This window comes from Periophthalmus magnuspinnatus, chromosome 10, assembly GCF_009829125.3.
Source record: "Periophthalmus magnuspinnatus isolate fPerMag1 chromosome 10, fPerMag1.2.pri, whole genome shotgun sequence".
Lineage (NCBI taxonomy): Eukaryota > Metazoa > Chordata > Actinopteri > Gobiiformes > Gobiidae > Periophthalmus > Periophthalmus magnuspinnatus.
The window spans coordinates 13,020,683-13,043,849 of NC_047135.1; the positions used below are offsets into that span (position 1 = coordinate 13,020,683).

At 42.7% G+C, this 23,167-nt stretch overlaps 1 pseudogene; it reads left to right on the forward strand.

Moving 5' to 3' along the window:
• The first annotated feature begins 789 nt into the window (after window positions 1–789).
• LOC117377477 (uncharacterized) lies at window positions 790–22,960 on the forward strand (annotated as a pseudogene).
• The last annotated feature ends 207 nt before the right edge of the window (window positions 22,961–23,167 follow it).

The following is a 23,167-nucleotide window of genomic DNA, read 5'->3' on the forward strand; positions in this document are numbered from 1 at the left end:
TGAATTGAATTGAATTGAATTGAGAGTACTCATATCCCTACTTGTCAAACAGCAAGCAAATGGCAACACCTTGCTAACTTAGCTCAAAATATGCCTCCTTTAATGGACTGTGCTGTTGGACTTTTGATAGGGTGCGATTGCTCCAGAGCCTTACCCCTCAGAGAGCCCTATGCTGTTAGGAGAGATCTAGGTTGGAGCATTGTAGGAGAGACACCTCAATTTGTAAATGCTAGTAATGTAATTGGTTTATGTCACATAGTGTCTGTTAAAGAGGTTAAACTTGTAACCCCTTCAGCCATTATTAAAGAACTTGAGTCAGATTTTGCAGACACCTAACAAAGCAACAACATTATATCCCAAGAGGATATTAAGTTCCTTCAGATTCTAAATGACAAAATCAAACAAAATGAGCATAGACACGTTGAAATGCCCCTGCCCTTTAAAACATGCCCACAGCTCCCAAATAACAAAACTTTGGCTCTTATTCACTTAAAGCAGCTCGAAAGTAAACTAGATAGAGACTCGAAGTTCAAAGCTGATTATGTAAAGTTCATGGAAGGAGTTCTGATGCAGAAAAAGGCAGAGTCACAGCCCATTCAAGGAAATGTTTGGTATGTACCGCATAAAGGAGTTTATCATCCCCGCAAGCCAGACAAAATCAGGGTGGTATTTGACTGCTCAGCAAAGTATGAATGAACAGCACTAAATGACCACCTACTAACAGGACATTATCTTACAAATGGCCTAACAGAAGCACTTTGCCCTTTTCGTAAGCACAACATTGCAGTCATGTGTGATGTTGAGAAGATGTTTCACAGGTTCCCTGTTAGTCAGGAGGACAGAGACTATAAATGGTTCCTTTGGTGGGTCAATGGGGACACAGACTCAGAGCCCAAAGAGTACCGAATGAAAGTGAATTTGTTCTATGGATCCTCATCCCCTGGCTGCACCAATTGTGGCTTGAAGCATCTGGATAATGAAAACGAGAAAGACTACCCATCAGCCGATAACTTTGTCAAAAAACATTTCGATGTGGACGATGGCCTTACAAGTGTAGAGTCAGTGAAAGAGGCAGTTCAATTTGTAAAAAAAGTCACAAGCTTTATGTGCAAAGGGAAAACTGCATATTCACAAGTTCCTGTCAACAGAGAGGTCCTAGACTCAATCGATCCTGCAGAGAGAGCTGTAGAGATAAAATAAAATGCTGATCTCAACTACAAAGACCTCCCAGTGCAAACCGTGCTAGGTATAAAATGGGATATTGAAAGTGACAGCTTTTTCTTTCAGTTCACACTTAATGGAGGGAAAAAGAGTGTTTCAAGAGATGTGTCAAAAGGCATTGGGTGGGATGATCCGCTAGCTTCTGAGCTAAAGCTAAGGTGGGAGGGGTGGGTGAATGATTTAAAAAATCTTACATTTATTCAGATTCCCCAGTGTTTTAAGCCTCTTAGATTTGGTAAAGTCCTGAGAGTTGAGCTTCACCACTTCTGTCGCAAGTAGTCAAGGCTATGGTCAGTGTTCTTATATCACATTAGTGAGTGAACAGGAAGTACATTGTACATTAGTAATGGGCAAAGAGTTGCACCAACTAAAATAGTAAAAATCCCAAGGTTGGAAATAACAGCTGCAGTAACTTCCACCGCTGTTAGCTGCATGTTGAAAAAAGATCTAGAACTCAGAGTTGAGAGAGTATTTTTGGACAGATTCAAGAGTAGTACTCGGTTATATTAAAAATGAGGCTAAAAGATTTCATCTTTTCATGGCAAATTGGTTTCAAAGAATTTAATAAACTACAAACCCAGAGCAATGGCATTATGTCGACACAAACAAAAACCCAGCCGACCACGACTCAAGAGGCTTAAAAGTATCAGACCTTATCCACTGGTCCCAAGTTTCTTTGGGACAGAGACATTGTGACAGAACAAACCACACCACTAGATCTCATGGTGGGAGATCCTGAAATAAAAACAATCCAAGTACTGAAAACTGAGTCAACACAACAAAATGAGATCAAGAAGCATTTGGCAAGGTTCTTAAAATGGCCTGCTGTGGTCAGTGTCATTGCTTGGGTCACCCGCTGAGGGTATTTTTTTTTTTTTTTTTTTTTTTTTTTTGGGGGGGGGGGGGTGTCTTAAGGCCTAAGGGTCACAATCAAATTTACAGTGTGAAAGACAAAGGTAAGATCCTGAATTAAAAGATGAGACGTGACAAACGATTAAAATGATTTTATTTAAAAAGTTTCTTGTTTTTCTTTCAAATATTCTAAATCAAATTCTAATATGGCTAAAACAAAATAAAGTTAAAGACAACTAAATTAAGGAAAATGTATTTACTACAACATTATGTTAAAAAGGTAGAAAGTTTTAATTTTATTACAAAGACAAGTTAACAGTTAAATTGGTACTTAAAATAGGCCTAGGAATAAAACAAAAGAAGTTTAAAATTACCCCAAAAAAAAAATAAAAAAATATAAAAATAAGCTAGCTGGGGCCACCAGTGAAGTCCCCCAGGAGAACAACGGAAAAACAATGCCCATGTGGGTAATGACAGTGACACTTGGAGGGGCGTGATTGGGAGGAATGGCCTCCCCTATCTGAACCCGAGTGGTGTTTTGTTATTGGACTTGTGCTAGTCACAGTTTGTCCATAACAAACACCATGTTCGAGCACAAGGGTGTCCATCGGTGCACGTGGCACCAGGACACTCTAGGTCGGAGGTCGATGATCGACTTTGTTGTCGTGTCATCTGATCTCCGACCGCGTGTCTTGGACACTCGGGTGAAGAGAGGGGCTGAGCTGTCAACTGATTACCACCTGGTGGTGAGTTGGATCCGCTGGCGGAGGAGGAAGCCGGACAGACCTGGCAGGCCCAAGCGGATCATGAGGGTCTGCTGGGAACATCTGGCTGAGCCCTCTGTCAGAGGGGTCTTCAACTCAAACCTCTGAGAGAGCTTATCCCTGATCCCAGGGATGGCTGAGGACATGGACTCTGAGTGGGCCATGTTCTCCACCTCTATTGTCGATGCAGCTGCTCATAGTTGTGGTCGTAAGGTGCTTGTCGCAGCGGCAATCCCCGAACCTGGTGGTGGACACCGGAAGTAAGGGATGCCGTTAAGCTGAAGAAGGAGTCCTATCGAGCCTTGTGGGCTCATGGGACTCCTGAGGCATCTTATGAGTACCGGTGGGCCAAGCGTGCCACAGCTCGGGCAGTCACAGAGGCAAAAACTCAGGGTTGAGAAGAGTTCGGGGAGGCCATTGAGGAGGACTATCGGACGGCCTCAAAGAGATTCTGGCAAACTGTCAGACGCGTCAGGAGGGGGAAGCAATGCTTCACCAACACTGTTTACAGTGAGGGTGGAGAGCTGCTGACCTTGATTGGGGATGTTTTCGGGCGGTGGAAGGAATACTTTGAGGATCTCCTCAATCACACTCTCACGTCCTCCGAGGAGGAAGCAGAAACGGGGGACCTGGAGGCGGACTCGTCCATCACCCTGGCTGAAGTCACCGAGGTGGTTGGCAAGCTCCTCGGTGGCAAGGCTCAGGGGGTGGACGAGATCCGTCCTGAGTACCTCCAGTCTCTGGATGTTGTGGGGCTGTCTTGGCTGACACGTCTCTGCAAAATCGCGTGGTGGTCGGGGACAGTGCCTGTGGAATGGCAGACTGGGGTGGTGCCCAACCAGTCCACATGTGTTTTGTGGATCTGGAGAAGGCATTCGACCCTGTCCCTCGTGGTGTCCTTTGGGGGGGTGCTCTGGGAGTATGGGGTCCGGGGCTCTTTGCTAAGGGCTGTCCGGTCCCTGTATGACCGGAGCAGGAGCTGTGTTCGCATTACTGGCAGTAAGTCAGACCTGTTCCCGGTGCATGTTGGACTCCGCCAGGGCTGCCCTTTGTCACCGGTTCTGTTCATTATATTTATGGACAGAATTTCTAGGCGCAGCCAGGGGCCGGAAGGGGGTCTGGTTTGGCAACCACAGGATTTCATCTCTGCTGTTTGCAGATGATGTTGTTCTGATGGCTTCTTCGAGCCAGGACCTGCTGCAGGCACTGGGACGGTTTGCAGCCGAGCGTGAAGTGGCTGGGATGAGAATTAGCTCCTCCAAATCCGAGGCCATGGTTCTCAACCGTAAAAAGGTGGTTTGCCCTCTCCGGGTGGGTGATGAGTCTCTGCCTCAAGTGGAGGAGTTCAAGTATCTCGGGGTCTTGTTCACGAGTGAGGGAAGGATGGAGTGTGAGATTGACAGGCGGATCGGTGCAGCGTCTGCAGTGATGCAGTCGCTGTATCGGTCCGTTGTGGTAAAGAAGGAGCTGAGTCCAAAGGCAAAGCTCTTGATTTACTGGTCAATCTACGTTCCTACCCTCACCTATGGTCATGAGCTTTGGGTAATGACCGAAAGGACAAGGTCACGGATACAAGCGGCTGAAATGGGCTTCCTCCGTAGGGTGGCCGGGCGCACCCTTAACGATAGGGTGAGGAGCTCGGTCACACGGGAGGAGCTTGGAGTAGAGCCGCTGCTCCTACACGTCGAGAGGAACTAGTTGAGGTGGCTCGGGCATCTGCTTAGGATGCCTCCTGGACGCCTCCCTAGTGAGGTGTTCTGGGCATGTCCCACCGGGAGGAGGCCCCGGGGAAGACCCAGGACACGCTGGAGGGACTATGTCTCTCGGCTGGCCTGGGAACGCCTTGGGGTCCCACCGGAGGAGTTGGAGGACGTGTCTGGGGTGAGGGAAGTCTGGGAGTCCCTGCTTAGACTGCTGCCCCCCCGACCCGGCCCCGGATAAGCGGAAGAAAATGGATGGATGGGCCACCAGTGGTGAGCAAACTATCTTGGGTGTGCCCAGGGGTGCTACCACATATTCACCTCAGTGGACACAGCAAACGGCACAGCAAAATGAAAAGTGCATAAAACTAAACTCGTGATCCCAGTGCACTAAATAACATGCAAAGGTGGGGGAACCTCACCAATGTGCCTAGCCCAACCACCAGAGGGCACCCAGCGTCGCTGAAACAAAATCAAATAATTTGACTCCAGTTGGGATGCAAAAACAATGTACAAAACTGAGTGCAAAACAGTTTACAAAACACGCTACAAAACTCTGTACAAAAACACAGCAGCAGGTTTAGCCTTAAAAACAACAAAATCTGTTAAAGGCTCACCTGTATTACATCCTTCTCCTGTACAACCAACTTACCACCTTTCAAAGCCTAGCAGGAATTAAACCAGCCCTCTGTCGCAGATCTACCATTGGTTGACGCCCACAGACCAACAGTGCAGAGCAGGACTAATGAAAATAAATTAGATTAAAGCCGCAAGCGGCGATGATGGCCCTTGCCCCCCTGCGACCGCCCCCCCCACGCGACCACTCGGGGCTGGCCACTGCCCCCACGCACCATTCCCCCCGCCCAGCCACCCCCTGGCCACTCTCCGCCCCCCTTCACACAGTTTCTATAGCGCATTGTGGCCATTGCATTATAATGGCTGTCCACGACGTTGAACCGGCAACCTCATGCATAATACAAATATGGTGTAATTGAGTTCTTGGTATGTTTTGACGTCCACAATTATCTCCTCAAGTTTCATGCCAATCGGACAAAGTTGTGTCTTTTACCTGTACTGTAGGGGGGCGCTATATAGGTCACTGGCCACGTGCTCATTATGGTTCTCTATTCACTGGTTTATTCTGCATCAGTGATTAGAATTTGAGCTTTTGAGGCTGATCCATGTGTCCGTGAGGGGGAATCAAAGAAACAGGAAATGAAGGGGTTATTCGGCGGACGCGTACAGGCGAACGCCGTGGAATTTGGAGAAAATGTGGATGTTTTATGAAAACCCATGTGTCTGGATGTGGCATGTGAAATCTGAGCTCATTTGCACCAAAAACCTGGGAGTAGATACAGTTTGAAAACATGCGGCAAAAAAAGTGGCAAATATTCAATCCAATATGGCAGACTTCCTGTCCGTCATAGAGCAATGCTTAAATTCATTTTTATGCTTGGCCCACAATTCTCTTACTGTTCCGATTTGGGTGCATGTATTCAAAAATTTACCAGCCTCCTCTCCCATAGGGGTGAAATTGTAGGTGGCACCTTCGAGTTGGTGGGCATGGGAGTTTTTCGAGATGCCAAATTTATCAACCACGTACATAATACAGGTATAGTGTAATTGACTTTTTTTCCCCTTTTAATGCCCTCAATTATCTCCCCAAGTTTCATGCCAATCAGACAAAGTTGTGTATTTTACCAATACTGTAGGGAGCGCTATAGTGTTCATTTGATAACAATTAATAGTGCTTTCTATTAATACCCTGATATCACATGTGTGATGAGAATTTCACCTGTCTGGACCAATGTATGTTCGTGTAAGAAAATTTTTTATGATTTTTTTTTTTTAGTATTTGCACCCCTGGTGGCCAACCGTGGAAAATGACTCATGGCCATAATGTATTTTTTTTTCTTCTGATGCCACCAATTTATTCCCCCAATTTCGTAGGAATCCGATAATGTTGGCATTTCACCCCTATGGTAGGGGGCGCTATAGTGTTAATTTTGATTAAAGTTAATATTGCATTCCATTCATGCCCCAATCACGCATATCTGATGTGAATGTGAGCTCTGTAGGGCATTGCCTGTGGCCATGAGAGGACATCAAAAAAACAGGAAACAAAGGCGTTTTTCGGCGGCGACGTACGGGCGAATTAATAGTGCATTCTATTAATACCCTGATATTGCATGTGTGATGAGAATTTCAGCTGTCTGGACCAATGTATGTTCGTGTAAGACATTTTTTTATGATTTTTTTTTTTTAGTATTTGAGCCCCTGGTGGCCAACCGTGGAAAATGACTCATGGCCATGATGTAATTTTTGTTTCTTCTGATGTCACCGATTTATTCCCTAAATTTCGTAGGAATCCAATAATGTTGGCGATTCACCCCTATGGTAGGGGGCGCTATAGTGTTCATTTTGATTACAATTAATAATCAATTCTATTAACACCCTCATATCACATGTGTGATGTGAATTTGAGCTGTCTAGACCAATGTATGTGCATGTCAGACATTTTTCAATGACTTTTTTTTGGAGTCTTTGTGCCCCTGGTGGCCAAGTGAGAAAAATGACCAATGCATATTATATTATTTTTTGGTCCACGTCAAGCCCCCAATTTATTCCCCGAATTTCGTAGGAATCCGATAATGTTGGCGTTTCACCCCTATGGTAGGGGGCGCTATAGTGTTCATTTTGATTAAAATTAATATTGCATTCCATTCCACATATTTTATGAAATTTTTCTCCGAGCCGGTCGATCCTATACCTATATGTGGGAGTTTTCGTCGAAGTTCAGGAGGTGAAAACTGCGATTGTTTTGGCGGAAAAATAATAATAATTAAAACTGCAAGCAGTGATAAAGGCCCTTGCCACCCCTTGCAGCCGTGTGGTAAAGGCCACATATCCTGCCTTTCATTCCCGCTTACATCGCCCCTTACCCCAAAATCAGCAACTGAGTAATACTACTCCATTCATTTAAAGAGACGATTTATGACATTGTCACGCCTGAACGGTTGGAAATAAAGGTATGACTTCTTTGGCTTTTTTGTTTAGTATGATGAGAGGAATATGTGGACCAAATTTCAGTGGTCTATGACAAAGTAATTATTTTGTATCCCGGTTAACCAAAACCCATGTATTACAATGAGAAATGTCAGACATTGCCATGGCAACACCTTTGAAAATAGAGGTATGTTCTCATTGGCTTTTTTGTTCAGTATGTCAATAGGGATGTCCATGCCAAATTTCAAATGTTTATGACAAAGTAATTTTTTGTAAACCATAAAAAGGTTCAAGGGGGCGCTGTGGAGCAATATAATGTCTGACCTGTGTAAATTGTATATCTATGCGTTCAGATCAACATTTTGAAATAAAAGGATATTCTTGCCGGGAAATAGGACACTAACTGTGTGAGGTACACGCAATTAAAAACTTAAAAAAATGGCTTTTATCTTTGCAGGCTGGCCACACCCACATTTTATAACTTAGAAAATTCCAAAAGAGTTTTTTTATAATCCCACATGGGTCTACTTCATTTTGACCAATTTGCATCTTTCTTGAATGAAAATCCGAGGCGTAAAAAATTCAAATGTGAGAGGTAAAATTTTGAAAAAATGGGGTTCTACCCACAATGGCTGACTTCCTGTATTGTTTAGGGTGGGGTCATAATATATTTTTTTTACTTTTCTTGACAGGTTCTATATTTGTACCAAATTTCATTTCTCTACGATGAAAAAGGTCTCTCATTGCCGCAATGTATTTCAAATTTTGAGGTGGCACTATTGAGTCATTTTGAAACATAAATTTTTTTGAACATCAAAATAATACATTTTTCACCAACCTTGAATTTTGGGTCCAATAAAATTGACTTTTCGTTAATGTTCAGGGGGTCAAATATGGCTTCAAATTCGTGACCAAAATAATAATAATAATGGAAACGCATTTTCCACCCATTATTTTTCTCCTAAACCATAACAGTTACAGTCATGTGACTTTTTCACATTGTGCCCCATCACATATAAAGCCCCTGTGATTTTTTTCACAAGTCCATGACAAATTGTTTGTCTTCTACAAATTTTTGAAAATGAAATTTGAAGAGGGCGCTAGAGAGCCATTTTGTGAGAGAGTGCCTTGATTTGCATATCATTGTGTTCAGCTCACAAATGTGCATAAACGCTGTATTAGCGTTTTCCCAACAAAAAATGTGTGAAAGAGAAATATTTTATAAAAATTTTCCAAAAATTGCAATTTTGTTGAAAATTCACCCTGACCACACCCAAAGTCATAATTAAAACGTAATTGATAAATCTTTAATCACACATGGGTTTAGTGGGATTCCGCCAAATTTGAAGTGTTTGTGATGAAAACTGTGCGAGGAGATGTCCTGAATGTGAGGGTGTGCACTTTTGTCATTCCAGCGTTTGATCCAATATGGCCGACTTTCTGTACATTTTAGGGCGGGGCCATAATATAATTTTTATCATGCCCTGACATGATCTATTTTTGGATGTTAGTTATTGGCCTTCGCCATCACTTCATGAGTGGTGAGGGCTAATTAACTTACAATTTAAGCCATATATTAAGAGCCTCTTTCCTACTTCGAGATGTTAAGCTTGAGCCTCTCAGCTCGACACTGTACCGACCCTATGAAGTGGAAGTGTTGCCGAGCATTGTTTCGATACGCGCTTCACCACGTCAAAAATCACGTGACCAGTCAAACCGAGGCCTCGTTACATCAGAAGTGTCGGAGATACGTGTCGAGCTCCGGTTTTAAGCTGCTTTGCGGGAATTTTCATGGGGGTGGCTTGTAATTGTGTCAGAGCTTTAAAAGAGAATTGTGGGTTTTGAGAGGAGGATATTTTGTTGATGGCATTTCTAACACTATACTAGTTATTCAATAAGGGAAAGTTTATATTAAAGCAGGTAAGATACAACAGGTAAGAATAAATTACACCTAGTACAGATACATTTATATACATTGGTGACATATTACATAACACAAGATACACTCCACCACACACACAGATTCACATCAACATACACCTAGGCCTATATAATACACATAGTCATAGTTTTAGGTAAGTGATATAGGTAAGTGGTAGGTAAGTCTTGACAGTGAGTTTGAGTGATTGAAAGAGAGTGTGTGTGAGACAGTAAGGGATAGATATGGAGGGACAGCTATTGCCACCAAAAAGAGCACGGTCATATGCACGGGAGCACTTTGACTTAATAAGCCCCAATAAAGTCAAGTGTTTGATTTGTGCTCAAGAGAAAATCTCTAAAACTTTACAAATACCATATCTTACATTTCCCCACTCACATCCCTGACACCTTTTCCAAAAATGTTCCAATTTCAGAAAAATTACAGTTGCACAATCACTATCCCAGTTGCTTAACCACATCATTTTATTCTCCAATTTTTCCAGTTTAAAATGCCTATGTAGCTGCAAACTCTTTAGTTGGCCAAGTCAGAGTAAAACTAATGCATACATATAAGTACAGGACATAAAGACATCAGTTTGAAAAGTACATTTTTTTTATTAGAGAGTAGCCATTTTATTTGTCTAGTGCATTTAAAAACGTGAGTTGCGCCAAAGAGGGAAAAGCAACTTAATTTAAACACAAGTTGACACAAAATTAGGTAAAACAATATCATAATAAACAGGAGAATAAGTTATACGAGAATAAAAATAAAATGGAAGTGATAAAATTCATTCAGATAAAAGTCACAGAAAAGGGGAGTGGGGATTAGAGGAAGGGGTAAGCGAGGTTCACAAAAGCTTTACGTCACATCCACACAAATGCATTACAGAAAAATCCAGCAGATGTCGCTCTTCTGACTGTGTCAAATGATTCAAAGCAGTGTGTCATTTTCAGTGCAGTTGTCTCAAAGTGGTTCAATGTTTCATGAGGTTTCGGTTTTACCATCACTACCTCACAGTCAACCCAAGCCAAGGCACAGCAGCGGACAGTGTGGCAGCAGCAAAGAGTGCCATATTGGGAGCAGGTGGCTTAAATAGTTCCTAACTAGGAGGGCGGGGTCAAGGGTGGAGCCCACAGTAGTGCTTTCAAGGACAGCAAGGGAAAGCAGACAACCCCACTACGTTCGCATCACACGAATGGCAAATGACATTAGAACAATGGACCCTCCAAATGTGGAGGAAAGACAACAAGCCATGTTAACGCTATTCAAACTTGCACAGCTAGATGCATTTGAAAAGGACATGAACAAACTGAGCCAGCTTCAAAAGTTGCCACACAACCACTGGACTCATTCCTCCAAGATGATTGTTTAATTAGAGTAGGAGGAAGGCTGAGAAAGACCTCCACGGGTTTTGAAGTGAGACATCCTTTAATCACACCTAAAGTCTGTGCTATCACTCATCTCACTGTTGCACAATATCATGACAAGACCCAGCACCAAGGCAGAGGGCAAACTTTGAATGAGATCAGAGTAAACTGCTACTGGATTGTCAGAGGAAGTAAAGCAGTTGCCGAGTTCATCAGACAGTGTGTGTGGTGTAGGAGAGCACGTGCACCACCTGAGCAACAGAGGATGGCAGATCTACCTTTTGACCGCATCGACCCTTTGCCACCATTCACTTATTGTGGCATGGACTGCCTTGGCCCCTTTAATACCAGACTGGATTGTTATAAACGGTACGGTCTTCTGTTCACTTGTTTAAGTTGTAGAGCCATTTATATTGAAATGCTAGAGGATATGACGACCGATGCATTTATCAATGCTTTAAGATGTTTTACAGCTATCCTGGGCCTGTCAGACAGATCAGGTTAGATCAGGGAACTAATTTCATGGGTGCAAAAAATGAACTAGCATAAGCTTTATGTGAAATGGACAATGACAGAGTGAAATCCTGTCTGGCAGAAAATAAATGTGACTTTCTTATGAATGCACCAAGCTCAAGCCATGCAGGAGGTGTCAGATTAGGACAGTTAGAAGCGTGCTGTGTAAAGTTCTTGCCCAAACTGTTGATAGATTGGATCATGCATCCTTAAGAACTTTTCTTTATGAAGCAAGGTATTGTCGTAATCCTGCTGTGCTGTCACCTTTTGTTACCCCTCCCTGTCTGTGGGTCACGTGGCAGAGTTTGGAGCTGGGGCAGAGAGCTGTCTCCTCCCGTGCGCACCTGCAGCGGATTGGCAATCAGCTGCACCTGGGGGACCTGGGAGGAATAAGAATAGCCCGGATCTGACACTCAGCGCCAGATCGTCCTCGTACCTTTGTGGTAGCTACGCTTGGCTCTGTTCTCGTTTTGACCTTATGCTCGTTTTTCTAAAACTGGATATTTTTGCTCCTGACAGATCCTGCTCCCGCCTCCCGGACCAGCTCTGCTCTCTCGCCGTTGTTTCAGCTCCACCCTGCCGGTAACATCCGCTACATCACCTACCATGCACTGCTCTCTCCGCCTCTGTCTCCTGGACCCGCTCCACTTTCCCGTCTCCGACCCTGCTGCTGTCCGCATTATCGGCTCCGCCGCACTGCCCGCTCCATTCCTGGATCCTGCCCTGTACTCTGGCCCCTGTTCCCCGCTGGATCTATTTCTGTGTTTGAATTTAAATTCACATATTGTAAATAAACACTGTTCGTCTTGCCCTCTTGGTCCTACCTCTGCCGAGCGTTATGACAGGTATATTGTAAACAGCCATCCAATTACTGTTGATAGCATAAGTGATCCCAAGAGTTTAGACCCCATAACACCAAACCATTTAATCACCATGAAAGGTTCTGCTCCACTTCCCCTCCAGGTAACTTTGTATAGTAAGATTTGTATGTTAAGAAGTGCTGGAGAAGAGTTCAGTAACTATCAAAGCAGTTTTGGCACAGGTGGAGAAAGGAGTATCTCACTAACATTACTCTGAGACAGTGTTGGTACACCTCAAAACGTAACATGAGGGTTGGTGATATTGTAATAGTCAAAGATGAGAACACCCCTTGTAATGAATAGACCATTGCTAACGTTATTGGGGTGGACTAGTGAGAAAGGTGACTTTACAAGTCGGTGACAAGTCGGTGACAAAAAACTGGGAAAGAAGGGAGAATGCTTACATAAGGCATCTGTCATATAACAGACCTATTCAAAAGTGAATGAGAAAAATTGGGAGGTTTCCCATTAGGATAACATTGGCAGTTTGGCACATCACCATGACAACACCGAACAAAAGAGGACATGGGTCTGATTGACTTTATTGATTGGGATGACCCAGTTGAATTTTGTGTCAAATTTCGTAACATTTGGTAAAACAACATTTTGGGCTCGCTACACAAATTTATTTGTTATTCTGTAGGGGGAGCTATAATGGCAATTTTACAACAGTAGAATTAGGCATGAATTTTTTTACAACTGACTTGAACTTTAGCCCGATCGGACTTTGTGTGCGCAAACGGGAGCAAATTTTGACATTTGAAATTTTCAAAAATTGTGATGGAAATTTGCGGCTTCGCCACACCCAAACCATGATAGACATCATCATACATTGGATAACTTTTGATGCCTCACTTGTCTAGATGTAAAGTGATCTTCAACCCTGCAGGTAAAGCCCCCTCAGAGGAGTTGATTAAAATGTGACGTCAGCGAAAATGCTGACTTTGCATTTCGGAATTTTCAATCCAAGATGGACAACTTCCAGTCTGTTAGGGGTTGTGGCCATAATAATATTTTTTGTTTGGCATCACTTGAAGAATGTGTGTGCCGAATTTCGTGCCTCTATGGCAAAGTTGACGTCGGAACGTCTCCCATTGACGCAATGTATTTTGGCTTTTTTTTTTTAGCTTAACAATTACTTAACAATTAGATTCTTTGCCATGTCCATGGCCAAAGCTGGTTTACAGAACTACTGTTACATAAAGCTCAACAGCTATCTGCTAACAGTTCTTAGGATGAGACCCTGATTGGACTGTATATTACTTTAACTACTACCCCAATTCCAAGTTGGGACACTGTGCAAAACTTTAAAAAAAAAAAAAAAAAAAAATATATATATATATATATATATATATATATATATATATATATATATATATATACTGAATACAATGATTTGCAAATCCCTTTCAACCTATATTGAACTGAATAAACTACAAAGAAATTATATTTAATGTTCAAACTGATAGACCTTATTGTTTTTATGCAAATAATCACTCATTTTCAATTTGATGTCTGCAACACATTCCAATAAAGCTGGGATAAGGGCAACAAAAGAATGGGAAAGTTGAGGAATGCTTTTTTTTTTTTTTTTTTTTTTTTTTAAAGGGACAGTGTATATTAATGAACATAAGATACATATGTAAATATGCCAGATTTTAGTCACAGGCTAATTTCCATCTGTCTGCTTAAAATACACCTGTTTGGAACTTTCCACAGGTTAATTGAAAACATGTGGTGTCATGATTGGGTATAAATAGAGCATCCCTGAAGGGCTCAGTCATTCACAAGCAAGGATGGGGCGAGGTTCATCACTTTGTGAACAACTGCGTGAGCAAATAGCCTAGTGTTCTCAACGTACAATTGTAAGGAATTTAGGGATTTCATCATCTACAGCTCATAATATCATCCAAAGATTCAGAGAATCTGGAGAAATCTGCACGTAAACGGAAAGGCCGAAAACCAACATTGAAAGCCCATGACCTTCGATCCCTCAGGTGTATTAAAAACAGACTTGAATGTGTAAAGGATATTAGCACATGGGCTCAGGAACACTTCAGGAAACCAAAAAGCCATATATCGACAACACCCATAAACTCTGCCGGCTTTTCTTGGCCCGAGCTCACCTGAGATGGACTGACGCAAAGTGGAAAAGTGTACATTGGTTTGACAAGTCCACATTTCAAATTGTTTTTGGAAATCATGGATGTCGTGTCCTGTGGATCAAAGAGGGAAAGGACCATCCAGATAGTTATCAGTGCAAACTTCAAAACCCAGCATCTGTGATGGTGTGGGGATGTATTGCCCGTGGCATGGCTAACTTGCACATCTGTGAAGCTGAGACGTACTTAGAGGTTTTGGAGCAACATATGCTGCAGTCAACATCTTTTTCAAGGATGTCCCTGCTTATTTCAGGAAGACAATGCCAAGCCACATTCTGTATGTGTTACAACAGCGTGGCTTCGTAGTGAAAGAGTGCGGGTACTAGACTGGTCTGCCTGCAGTCAAGATCTGTCTCCCATTGAAAATGTGTGGCACATAATGGAATGCAAAATACGACAACAAAGACCACAGACTGCTGAGCAACTGAAGTTGTACATTCAGCAAGAATGGGAAAGGATTCTTCCTGCAAAGCTTCAACAATTAGTGTCCTCAGTTTCCTCACGGTTATTGATTGTTGTTAAAAGGAAAGGTGATGTAACACAGTGGTAAAGATGCCCCTGTCCCAGCTTTATTGTACCGTGTTGCAGACATCAAATTGAAAATGACTGAATATATGCATAAAAACAATTAAGTTTATCTATTTGACCATTAAATATCATGTATTTGTAGTTTATTCAGTTCAATATAGGTTGAAAAGGATTTGCAAATTATTGTATTCTATATATTTTTTTAAGTTTTACACAGCGTCCAAACTTCATTGGAATTGGGGTTGTAATTTAATGAAAGTGTGAACAAGATCTGTAATGTTCCTGTGGAAAAATAGTTAGACCCATACTCCTATGAAGTTTGACTATGGACTGTTCAGTCTTTCGTGTTTTTGCCTTATTTCAATATCTTAAAAATCTGAAACTGTAAAATTGACTTTACTATGAAAGAAAAGTTCAATACTATTTAAACATTGTATTTCTAGCTGAAACATACATATTACTGTGGAGGTGAAACCATAGTTAACCAAGGTTTAGCATGTGCACTGTTTAATCAAGTTAAAACAATTGGCAACAATGAGTCCTATGATTCTACAACTCGTTTCACAAAGATAAGTCCACCTTGGGATCTCATTGAAACAGTTTTGATAACTCACATGTGAAAGTTGGGTCAAATACAGTATTTTATTTGATTATATTTGAAATAACTTTGCAGCTTTGGTACTAGTGTTATAAATGCCCTACTACATTTTACAGCCTAACAGCGCCTAGCCTGACTCTGTGCTAATGCCCTCTGGGGGGGGCGATATGTCCGCCACATCTACGGACCAACCACTCTGCAAATAATATTATTCCTTCGGCTCAAAGTTTTAGACTGTAGGCTGACTTAAGTGCATAGCTTCTGTGTCCCCAATGCAGTAACAGCTCTGATATGTGTCTGTGTGTTTTCTGAATGGTTATGGTTGACAAGAGCACAGTGCAGTGCACTGAACTGCTGTTTAGGGATCTGATAAATTTGTTGCTTTTTTGATTGATTAATAATGTAAACAACATGTAAGTGTAAGTGGTAACTACAGAAATTAGTGTAAATGTGCTTTCAGAGTGCGCTGTTGGTGAAGCCCTTTAAACAGACTGTGGTCCTGCCCTGTGCTGGGGCAGTGCACACATTTGGTCAGAGTCGGGGCTACATCAGTGTTCTGCTTTTAAAGAGTGTCTGTGCTGTGAGGAGAGTGTAGGGGGCACTAATGTGCTGTTTGTCTTTACAAATCAATACTTTTGAATATAACTATAATCTGATTAGGATCCTTAGGTTTTCTGTACTGATTATACTTGAGATTCTAATGTGCTGTCTTCTATTTGTTTCTTACCTTACCTGAAGATCATCAGTATCCGTTTACATGAGCTGACCAGACAGGTCACAGAAACATCACGTGACATTTCTGAGGGATGCGGCAGACTGCAGTCAAAACTGTCAAGGCATGAAACAAAGAAAGGACGGCATATAAGAATCTAAAGTTTATTAGAATAACTCTAAAATTAAGGACAAACTGATTTTATAAAAAACACAAACTAAATATCCATCCATCCATCCATCTTCTTCCGCTTATCCGGGGCCGGGTCGCGGGGGCAGCAGTCTAAGCAGGGACTCCCAGACTTCCCTCACCCCGGACACGTCCTCCAGCTCCTCCGGTGGGACCCCAAGGCGTTCCCAGGCCAGCCGAGAGACATAGTCCCTCCAGCGTGTCCTGGGTCTTCCCCGGGGCCTCCTCCCGGTGGGACATGCCCAGAACACCTCCCTAGGGAGGCGTCCAGGAGGCATCCTGAGCAGATGCCCGAGCCACCTCAGCTGGTTCCTCTCAACGTGTAGGAGCAGCGGCTCTACTCCGAGCTCCTCCCGTGTGACCTCCCGTGTGACCGAGCTCCTCACCCTATCCCTAAGGGTGCGCCCGGCCACTCTGTGGAGGAAGCCCATTTCAGCCGCTTGTATCCGCGATCTTGTCCTTTCGGTCATTATCCAGAGCTCATGAACGTAGATTGACCGGTAAATCGAGAGCTTCGCCTTCTGGCTCAGCTCCTTCTTTACCACAACGGACCGATACAGCGACCGCATCACTGCAGACGCTGCACCGATCCGCCTGTCAATCTCCCGCTCCATCCTTCCCTCACTCGTGAACAAGACCCCGAGATACTTGAACTCCTCCACTTGGGGCAGAGACTCACCACCCACCCGGAGAGAGCAAACCACCTTTTTCCGGTCGAGAACCATGGCCTCGGATTTGGAGGAGCTGATTCTCATCCCAGCCGCTTCACACTCGGCTGCAAACCGCCCCAGTGCCTGCTGCAGGTCCTGGCTCGAAGAAGCCATCAGGACAACATCATCTGCAAACAGCAGAGATGAAATCCTGTGGTTCCCAAACCAGGCCCCCTCCAGCCCCTGGCTGCGCCTAGAAATTCTGTCCATAAATATAATGAACAGAACCGGTGACAAAGGGCAGCCCTGGCGGAGTCCAACATGCACTGGGAACAGGTCTGACTTACTGCCGGCAATGCGAACACAGCTCCTGCTCCGGTCATACAGGGACCGGACAGCCCTTAGCAAAGAGCCCCGGACCCCATACTCCCAGAGCACCCCCCAAAGGACACCACGAGGGACACGGTCGAATGCCTTCTCCAGATCCACAAAACACATGTGGACTGGTTGGGCATACTCCCATGAGCCCTCGAGGACCCGATGGAGAGTATAGAGCTGGTCCAGTGTTCCACGACCAGGACGAAAACCACACTGCTCCTCCTGAATCCGAGGTTCGACTATCGGTCGGATTCTCCTCTCCAGTACCCTGGAATAGACCTTACCGGGAAGGCTGAGGAGTGTGATTCCCCTGTAATTGGAACACACCCTCCGGTCCCCCTTCTTATACAGAAGGGGGACTTTGTACAAACTAAATAAATGTCTGAATATATTGACTGGAAATAAACAACCAAAAAAAAAAAAAGTCATATTTAGATAATTGTGTCATTCATTTCTACTCTACTGTACTGTAGTTCAACTGTAATTATATCCAGTTCAGTTGGGTGGATAAAATGCCTTGTACATGGTGTTGTGCCTTTAGGGCATAACCTTCATCTCTTATCATGGACTTAAACCCTATAATTACTGGTCATAGGGCCTCCATCAAATGCGCAACACCTGCAGTTTTAGTTTCACATTTCAGACTGATTTCATTTGGGTCCCAGCTGTAAGGTGGGGTTCAATCACCTGCTAAGACGTACAGTAATGAACACTCTGACTCCCCGCAGACTCCTCAGCCCACTGCTCTGATTTGTTTCTATTGGTGATTTTTTTTTTTTTCCCCCCACAGATATGACCTGTAACAGGTGGTGGTGTAACAGTTTTGTCTCCATGAAGGAAGATGAATTACTGTGGAACATTCCAGATAAAGCAAACCCGAGAGACAAGCAGGTAGCAGAAATGTTGCAGGAATAGTGCTAGGCCTGTCACAATAATTACTGAATCAACTTATGGCTCAATACATGACAGATGGAACAATAATTTTTGGGTGATACTTTTTCTTTGTACTAGTGTGGAACTTTTAGTTATTTTTCTATGTCTCAGATTCTAACTCATTGTGTTTAATTCTGGTATTTATTTATTTTAACAATATCGTTTGATTAACTTTTTTTTTTTTTTTTTTTAGCATTTCCTGCTTTAGGGTTATTGTGCTAGTGTCAGTGTAATCGTTGTTCTCATCTGTTCAAATTAGTTTCAATAATATTCACTATTATACACAACATATGCAGATTTTAATTGTTGTTACATTTATACTTCATTTTAAACAGGAAAATGGCTCTAAAACAGCCTCATTAAAGTCGACCTATTCTGTAAATACTTCTTAGAGCATTTAACCTGGTTGGATGCTCTTTTGGCTGACTAGCTTGCCCACTGAGCTTTCACAAATGTTTAGTACAAAGTACAGCATGTGCAGTTCAAAGTGCTGAAGTGAAGGACTATTGGATTGTTTGATTTGAGCAGTTTGTTTTTCCTGTATCCATGGTGACCCTGCATAGAGCAAGCTGAGAGGTTCCAGAGGGAATGTCCCATTTCATCACCAAATGAAAAAAAGGAGAGTAAGACTGAGGCTCAGAGAGGCTTTCCTGTATTTCCAGAGTTTACCTGGCTCCTTCTGCACACTGTTGTGAGGCCCAGGCTTAAGGCCCAGGATAGCGAAAGGGACACTTTTGTCCTGAGGATTGTTACGTACCACTAACCGCCCTGACACTAGATCTGATGACTCTGCCTTTTGAGCTACTCTGAGACTTTTGTTTAAAGAACAAATATAATTTTTTAATGACATGCCAAAACATGTATGTATGATGTACAATACTTGTAATATTAGATCCTCTGGTCTTAATTTCTCATAATTTGTGCTCCAGAGCCCCATCTCAGACCCTTGCTCAGAGCACTGACTGCAAATGGCTTGTTTTGCGCTGGCTCCTTTAAATGCAAATCAGATACTTTATACCCTTTCTTTACCTACGTCAACAATTGCTGCGCCCCGGCAGCAATTGTTCTAGTCCTGTAGATAACGGAATCACACTCTGCGGAGGTTTTTCGCTTTTTAACTACAGATTAAAAATGGCACATCAAGTGCATACCTCACTGCAGAGCCTTCAGAATGTGGGAACAGAACATTTGATGTTGTTTGCTGATCAAGCATGTCGTTTTGGCTCATGTATGCAATTGCTGTAGCTCACTTTGTTTATATTGTGTCTTTAAGTGCACATGTGGCAACTGCCCTACAATGCTGACTAAAGTGGAAAACAGATGCTGTAAAGAAACCCCCAAAGTGAGTTTGCTTTACAAAAACTTGTTTTCATTTACGGTATACACTCACCTGAAGGATTATTAGGAACACCATACTAATACGGTGTTTGACCCCCTTTCGCCTTCAGAACTGCCTTAATTCTATGTGGCATTGATTCAACAAGGTGCTGAAAGCATTCTTTAGAAATGTTGGCCCATATTGATAGGATAGCATCTTTCAGTTGATGGAGATTTGTGGGATGCACATCCAGGGCATGAAGCTCCCTTTCCACCACATCCCAAAGATTCTCTATCGGGTTGAGATCTGGTGACTGTGGGGCTACTGTAGTACAGTGAACTCATTGTCATGTTCGAGAAACCAATTTGAAATTATTGGAGCTTTATGACATGGTGCATTATCCTGCTGGAAGTAGCCATCAGAGGATGGGTACATGGTGGTCATGAAGGGATGGACATGGTCAGAAACAATGTTCAGGTAGCCCGTGGCATTTAAACGATGCCCAATTGGCACTAAGGGACCTAAAGTGTGCCAAGAAAACATCCCCCACACCATTACACCACCAGCAGCCTGCACAGTGGTAACAAGGCATGATGGATCCATGTTCTCATTCTGTTTACGCCAAATTCTGACTCTACCATTTGAATGTCTCAACAGAAATCGAGACTCATCAGACCAGGCAATATTTTTCCAGTCTTCAACTGTCCAATTTTGGTGAGCTCATGCAAATTGTAGCCTCTTTTTCCTATTTGTAGTGGAAATGAGTGGTACCCGGTGGGGTCTTCTGCTGTTGTAGCCCACCCGCCTCAAGGTTGTGCATGTTGTGGCTTCACAAATGCTTTGCTGCATTCCTCGGTTGTAACGAGTGGTTATTTCAGTCAACGCTGCACTTCTATCAGCTTGAATCACTCGGCCCATTCTCCTCTGACCTCTAGCATCAACAAGGCATTTTCACCCACAGGACTGTCGCATACTGGATGTTTTTCCCTTTTCACACCATTCTTAAACCCTAGAAATGGTTGTGCGTGAAAATCCCAGTAACTGAGCAGATTGTGAAATACTCAGACCGGCCCGTCTGGCACCAACAACCATGCCACGCTCAAAGTTGCTTAAATCACCTTTCTTTCCCATTCTGACATTCAGTTTGGAGTTCAGGAGATTGCCTTGACCAGGCCCACACCCCTAAATGCATTGAAGCCACTGCCATGTGATTGGTTGATTAGATAATTGCATTAAGGAGAAATTGAACAGGTGTTCCTAATAATCCTTTAGGTGAGTGTATTACGTACACTCAGGTTACTGATAATATATGTGGTAGAATGGAACAAGTCCCCAGCCAACTCACATGCATGGTGGACCATCCAGGATTTGACACTGTATGTCTCAATATATACTCTCTTCAAAATGCCATGAATGTGTACTAAGCACAGTTTGGACCATTACAGTTGAGAGGAATGGTGCAGTAAGTTGACTTTTTGATTATGGTGCCAATTTATTGTAAAAAAAAAAAAAACACTAAACATTACATTGGAAGTGCAATCAAATAAAAAATAAAAATATTACACACTGTATCTATTATTATTATTATTATTATTATTATTATTATATTTTTTTATTATTATTATTATTATATTTTTTTTACATTGACAATGCAGACACAGACATATAAAAAAAAGTATAGCACACTGTAACTTCTTTGGTCTCACAGCAAACACACCAAATAAACAACTTTAAAGACACAAATTGATTAAGTATTGCACATTTTTACTTCAGTCTCACTGCAAGCAATACTCTAGAAAGACATAACTAAAAATACAAACAAATAAATAAGCTGTTGCATGCTGTATAACTTTTAATTTCTGTTTCACTGCAAGCACACCCATAACACAACTTAAAAAAATAAAAATAAACATAAACAAATAGATACATGTATAATTATTGCACGCTGTATAATCAGTTATATGTGCTTCAGTCGTTATAGGTACTGTGCCTATAGATGTTTCATGTCATGGTGCTGGGGATGGCGGGGTTGGAGAGTTCACATGGTTCTGCCATCTTATGTTGTCCTCCGAATATGCCAAGAGTTCCCAGATGAAGAGGGGCATAATGTGGGCTTCGAACCAGTTCTGAATTAAAGCGGGAGGTAAAAGCAGAGACGACAATTGTCTTGTCTGGATGGGAGTGCTGAGTGGACAGTGGAGGTGGAATGGGGATCTGTACTATCTCCTGGATAAGTGAAGCTGGGTCTGGAAACACCTCTTCAAAGATTAGCTCCAGGCATCAACATAAACTGCAATAATAGACGATTATCTGTCTACTATGTGTATAGTTTCTGTTGGTAATTTTTTGCATGCAAAATAGTTTTAGACAGAGATGTGATGACTGTCTATGTGCAAAGTCAGCAGTGGACGTACCAACACCAACATCTGTGCACTGTTGGGTTGTCTGAGTTCCAAACGACAGCTGGTCTGCAGTGGAAGTCCCCTAAACAACAATGACATGTTAATTGTGCAATATATAATCAGTCAATAAGTAATAGTCCTTCAGTGGTCATTAGGTACTCTGCTTAAAAGTTATAAGTCTTCGTTATCCACCATATTTAGGTACACACATCCCAACATCAAAACAGGAATAAAATGAACGATGCCCGTCTATGCTATTATTATTATAAGAGATTATAAGAGATTCTCTGTCGGACCAGATAATCTCACTCGACAATGCGAGTATAGCTTCTAGCCCTACTGTAAAAAATCTTGGAGTCCTATTTGATCAAAATCTCTCATTCACAGCCCATATAAACCTAGCTTGTAAAACCACATACTTTCACCTGCAAAATATAAATAAAATTAGAAATATTTTACCTAAAAACGATGCTGAAAAACTCATCCATGCATTTGTTACTTCCAGACTTGATTACTGTAATTCCCTGCTCGCCGCCTGCCCCAAAGTAGTATAAGGAGCCTCCAGTTGGTCCAAAATGCAGCGGCCAGAGTCCTAACAGGAACTAAAAGAAGAGACCACATCAGTCCTGTACTAAAATATCTGCACTGGCTTCCTGTCGAGCTTAGAATAAAATTCAAAGTCCTCCTCCTGACATACAAAACCCTAAACGGTATGGCCCCATCCTATCTGCAAGATGCTATTGTCCCACACCAGCCAAACAGAGCACTCAGTACAGTGGGAGGGAGAGCATTCAGTTACCAAGCTCCTGTGCTATGGAATCAACTCCCTGCTGATGTTAAACAGGCCCCCACAGTCTCTGTATTTAAGACCAGGCTTAAAACCTTCCTCTTCAGTGTAGCGTATGACCAGGTTACTTAGTGAGGGAGTTGGGGAGTGACATTAAAACCCAGGATAAGATAGGCTGCAGTAGGAGGTAACTAGCTGGGGGAAGTATGGCAACCTGAGCGCTATCCTCTGCTTCCTCCTATTTTCTCAACAGCAATCTATTCACATGTTGTCCCCTGTCCTACTCCCCCTGTGGAGTGTAACTCT